Genomic DNA, 6,142 nt, shown 5'->3' with positions numbered 1-6,142 from the left:
CCCGCACATGAGGGGGTCTTTAAGGTGTAAGTCAAACTAGCGGGCGTGGCCAACCGCCCCTTTTCACCCACACCCATGGAGCAGCTAGTGATGGAGCAGCATTTTATGCGCAAATGCAAATTAAATTTCCACCGAATTGCAAAAGGGAAAATCGCCGGGAAAACGCCTTGCCACGCGGCCGGTTTCAAGAATGTGGGCGTTTCGAAAATTCAGGGGCACTACGATATTTGGTCAGAAAAAAGGTCTGTATTTTGGCTTACTCAAAAACTAAAAAAAAAAGGATTTAAGGATAAGGATAAGGATAGGATAAAAATATATAATTATTATGTAGAATAATGACAATGCCAAGGATCTATTTTCTAGAAAATCAAACCCATATTTATTATTTTGCTCAAGTCCTAAACAGATTTCTACAGGAAAAACAGACCATTTTATTTATTTATTCTAATGAAGCAAAGCTTTCAGTTGTTTTTTGCTTGTTTTTAGTAGATTTAGTAGAGTATTCCCTAGTTCCCATAGCCAAACTCTTTTTTGAACAACTGTCTTTTTCTTGCCGGATTTACGAAGTGGTTTCTTCGGGAGATCTTATTGAGGCTGGCTCACGTTTTTGTGGCTGTGTTTCTGGGTTTTTGCTGGCCGCTGCCTATACGTTTTATTGTTGCTTAAAATTTACGCCAAGAGCAATAAAATATTTTAATGGCCACATAAAATGCTGCAGCATTTGTAAATAAATCGGGGGGAGCGCAGAAAATGGGGACGGGATCTTGTCTTTGTAGCAGATTTTACATTTCCTTCTACATTTTTTATGGCCGCCCGAGCAATTTGCCAAATGAAAATCGCACACGCGTTTATAAACGCACTGAGCAGTGAATTTGCCTTCCAAACACTTTCCATCATTTCTGTTGTTGTTGTTGTTGTTTTTGTTGTTGTTTGTTTGATTGTTTGCTTTGTTGCAGCAACAATGGGATGTAATTAAAAAGTTTCCTCAAGAAATTCAATCAGCCAAACCCGCGCCGGCCCCGAAGGACACGCCCACAATGTAAACAATGAAGCCAATTAAACGCTCATTAAGTGCGCAGTCCCTGGGATAAAAAGTCCTGGAAAGAGCCACATCCACATCCGCATCCGCATCCTCAGCGCCATCATCATCAGCGTCTCAAGTTAATTTTTTAAAGCACAGCTTTGGGCGCTCAGGTGGATAAAATACAAAAACAACAGGTGAAAACAGGGGTGGTGTTGGATTGGGGGGCGTGGTTCTGTGAAAAAGGGTGATAAAAGCAGCAACTGAAGTGCAGTGAAAGGTAAAAGTTTCGCCGAAAACTTGCTCGAACACCGCTTTCTTTTGCAGTCCCGTAAATTCGCTTCTTACACACCGAATTTTCCCTCATTTTCCACCCGAACTCCCAAGTGAAATGCAAACCGTTTTTGCTGCTTAAACACAAATGAAGTTAATAAACACACTTGCAGGCCAAACAACAACAGCGACCGGAAACGGATATCGCAACCCGCAAGATTCATCCCGAAATTCAACGCTTTAGGCCGATTGATTTGAATTGAATTTCAAATTGGGCAACGGTTTCAATTTAATTCAGGTGTACAATTAAGAAGTTTAAACCATTTCATAAGTATATATAAACACCTAAAATAATCTTAATCAGAAACATTATTAAACACAAAGCGTATTTCGAATTTGTATGGAAAAGAGTTTTTAAATATAACTAAAATAATTATTTATGTTTAATTAAAATGTTATCGGTTAAATACTAAATTTTATTTTAATCTTATATATTTAATTGTTCATTTGGGTTACCAAAATACACTTAACTCCTTAATTTAAAATTAAGAAAATGTTGAAATCAAAATTCCACCAGATTTCTCGTTTAAATTATATTCGATGCATTGGGAAATAAATGCGTTTTAAATATCAGCAAAGTGCTTTTAAATTTTTAAAAATGTCACCTTACCTTTCACATTAGCTGATAGAAAATGCTCATGCATTAAAGACAAAGGAATTTTCCAGCCATTTGGATCCTGCCATCCATTGTCGATGCTTACCTTCGATGTAGATTAGCATATGTCTTCATCGCTATCCTCATCCTCATCGACATCCACATCTCCATCTTCATCCAAATCTCCATCTCCATTTCCACCTGCATCCAATCCTCCATCTGAATCCGCCAGCGAATTCTATCAGCTATCCATTTGCGCCCAGTCCCAAGTGTCACGCCCCCTCCGTGTCGCCTTGTTTGGCATTTAAAGGTAAGCAGCTAAGTGGCAAGTCAACTACTCTAACTTCTCCAATGGTGTTTAACACTCCCAAAAAATATGGATCTAATTCCAAGCACTTTATATATAGCATTGTAGATTAAAAAGTTCATGGCAATTTGTTTCGCAATGCTTGCAATCGATTTTAATTATGAATTAATACATTGAGAACTTTTAACGCATATTTTAAGTATATAAAACTGACTTTGATTGCTGAGTATTTGATTATCTAAAGTTATTCATTGGTAACAACCAAGCTTAATTTAGTTTGTTATTTTCGTAAACTGTTTTAAGGTTGGTTCTTAAAGCACTTTGTCTTTAATTACGGAGTAAAAAACTTAATTGCAAAAATTTAATTTTAATTATAATTATGTTAATTTTTTCATTCTTTTTTGTTAGTTAATTGTGTATGAGTATGCATATAAACAAAGTTTTTGTATTGAGGCTAGTTTTTAAGGCACAGTTAAGGGGAATTGCTTCTAACCCATTTTTGTAAAGCATGCTTAAACTTTAATTAAATTAAATTCGAAATTGCTTGAGTAATGCGGCAAGTGCGTGATACTTTTTCGAGTGCACTCCCCGAAGCGACTTGTCGATGACTTTGATGTACACACTGTAAGTGAAGAAGCTGGCTTACTGAGGCCGGGAAAACCGGTGGGGGAAAGGGACTTCAGGGTGTTATGGTACAGCATCCTTGAGAGTGAGAGAGGTTGGGTATAGGACGCTAGCAACTTACAAAGTGACGTCGTCAGCGTTGTCAAGTTGCATTTGGCTCAATTGAAATCGAAGTTGCATCTTCTGGCATTTCTTTTGTCTACGCGAGCATTCTATGACTGGAACTGAGAAGGGTCTCCACAGCCCCACAGCCCCACAACCCCAAAGCATGGAGAAAGGCGGAGAAAGGTGGCAATGGAGGCGTGGCCGCGTGTGTGAACACATTTTGACGGCAACATCGCACGGATTTCTGCTGGCATCAGTGCGCATATGGCGGGCGGAAAATGTGGAAAATGCGAGGTAAGGCGGAGGAGGGGGTGGTGGTGGATGATGGAACCGGAAGTGGGTGGAGCCGAAGGAAGCATCCTTTTTATTTAAGAGTCGCAGCGCGTAAAACGAAATTGACAAAATCGCATGGAAGTGGCTAAAACGCGAGGAGGGGGTTTCTTTGGGTGGCTGTACAATGGCAGTCACTTAAATTTAACTGTAACTGTTCCTTATGATAAGTAAGCAAGCTTATGCCGCGCCAACACACTGAAGCTAGAACAAAAATATATATATCAAATATTGCCCACGTAACAGGGGCGGCGGAATTTACAGGCGTTCTGCTCAGTGGGTTCTTAGGCCCGCCAAAGGAGGGGATTTCGCAGGAGGCGTGGCCGAGGCTAAGGAGATTTGAAAGTCTCTCGAGTTGACATATTGATTGGTAGCTATCTGTGAAATTGGAACAGCGGCAGGAGTCTGCAAAAACGCTTACAAATAAGAAGCTGAAAAATCGATACAAAAAGTGGACAAGATTAAAGGCATTAATATTTTGGCTATATATAACAATAAAATATGCAATCGCAATGCATAAATATCTAAGAAGTTTAAATATTTCTTAGTTATTGTTCCTATTTAAAAGTATGTACTTGCCATGCCAATATTGAAAAAATAAGTTACACAGCATAAAATAAAATACCAAAATAGAGACCACATACAAAATAAGACAATCACTTTAAGGATTTTTAATTCATAATAGTTAATATGTTTTCCTTTTCCATGCCATTTAATATTATATTTTTACTTGGAAACCATCTTTAATTAGGTAATTAAAAAATTAAAAAAAAATGTATTTGCCAAAAAGTACAGCAGACATAATATTTAACATGTTAAGTGCAGATTTATCTAAAATCGATTGTTTAAAAGTTGAAAGTGCAAACTAAAATCTTTTTTAACAAAATATTAAATAAATTGTGGTGGTGAGTATTTATTGCGTTCATAACAAACTTTTTCGAAATTATTAATCAACTGTAGGTTAATAACAAAATGTATGGCTTAAACGTGACGTGTAATGGCATTATTTAGAAAAACTTCTCTATAAAGAGGCAGACTTTCTTGTGATTCTTCCTCGCAATTTTTTTAATGACTGCCACTCCTGAAGATGCACAACTTTACACCCAAGGCGGCCTGAGATTTCCGTGCCGAAACTTTGCCAGACTGCCGACGGATGCCCTTTTGGGGAAGGGGATCCTGAGCTGCTTCCACTTTCCACTTTCCAGTTGCCAGTTTGTTTGCCAGTTGAAAGTCTCCCGCTGAATGATTGCCATTTAGTCTGCCACTTGCGACTAATTCGAGATCGCTGAGAGCTGCAGACAGATTTCATTATTTATGCACTTGTGTCTGTGTGCTGGTAAAAAGCCGGAAAAGCGGGAAAATCGGAAAAAGCGGGACAAGCAGAGAGATGGGTGGCTGCCGACAATTAACTTTGTTTTTCGCTTACATTTTCACGCTATTTTTTGGGCCAAGTTCCGCCGCCGCGCACTTTTGCGCTTTTATGCTTTTATTTATTTGCAAACTGCAGCTCAAGTGAAAATCGCGGGGGCTGGCTGGCAGGTGTATTTCCCTCGGGTTTTTGCTTTGCGTTGAGTTTGCTTTTTGTTGGCTGTTTGTTCCCGGTGCTCCAGCTCCTTGCTCCTTGCTCCATGTCCTTTCCATGTCCTGCCGACGGTCTTCGCACCTTGCTGCACTCCTTCATCAACGCGCCCGCCTGCCAGGGCAAAGTTTTGGATCGAAGAAACGAAGTTAGCGCCAGGTGAAAATGCCCAATTGGTCAACGGCTGAGGGGCAGAATTCTGGCAGCTCTAATTGAGTTATTTGTGGAGCTTGGCCCGCAGCAAGTAAGCAGCAATTAACCTGCCATGCTCACTCCAAAGCGTTACTTAAATGTATACAAAATAATAGAGTAGTTGCATGTAATTAAAACTATAAAGATAAAGATGCAAATATATATTTGCTTCATATTGTTATGTACATTAGGACGGTCCAAATATGTAAGTAGTAAGCGTGTGAGAATATATCTTTTCTCACCCGCTCATTACAAGCGCCTTGATTGACTTAAATCCTACCAGATTTTGGTTCTTTGCATTGTCTTTAAAGTTATCACTCATACGAACGGTTCATTTTGACTAAGCTTCACAAAACAGTCTTTCATTTAGCGGTGCGTGTTATATTGCCCAAGTTTCAACAAAAGACTGTCAAATGGGTTTTTTTTAACAAATCTCTTCAAAATAACACATTTAAAAAATCTGCAATCAGCAATTAAAATAAAAATGTTTACCTGTCGAACAATTTTATTACTTAATAAAAACCACCAGACTTCCATCAACCCTAATAAATGTATTCTTGCGTTTTAGTCATTTTGTATGTATAAAAAACAAATATAAATTTGCAATAGAACAACACACGGATTTGGCTTAATTTGATTTTAGATGTAAATGACTGCCAAGGCTAGCTGGTATTAAATCAAAATTTGTCACAACTATTGCTTTTTTGTTGTAAATCCCTATCAGCACATCAAACGAATTAATGGATATGGCTAATTAAAAACTACTAATACGCAGATGTGTGTAAATTAATTTGAACCTATGAAAACAATAACAAGCAATTTATTTTAGACAATTTAATTACAGTTGATAACTAATTTAGTTTATTATTTGTTTGGCTTAATGATTCTAATCACGTTCGTTTTTTGGCTGAATTTAAGGTAAAATTTAACTTCAGTATGTACAAATAGATTTCAAGTAATAACAAACTTGAAATAAAATGAATTACTTATTGTTGAAAATGGAACATTTGTATTTTAAGCTCGGCGACCTAGATCTCTGACTAGAAAACGAACAAA

The sequence above is a fragment of the Drosophila elegans genome, unplaced genomic scaffold, assembly GCF_018152505.1.
Source record: "Drosophila elegans isolate 14027-0461.03 unplaced genomic scaffold, ASM1815250v1 contig_149, whole genome shotgun sequence".
In the NCBI taxonomy this organism is placed as follows: Eukaryota; Metazoa; Arthropoda; class Insecta; order Diptera; family Drosophilidae; genus Drosophila; species Drosophila elegans.
The sequence above is the reverse complement of the archived record's forward strand: the minus strand, read 5'-3'. Positions refer to the sequence as shown.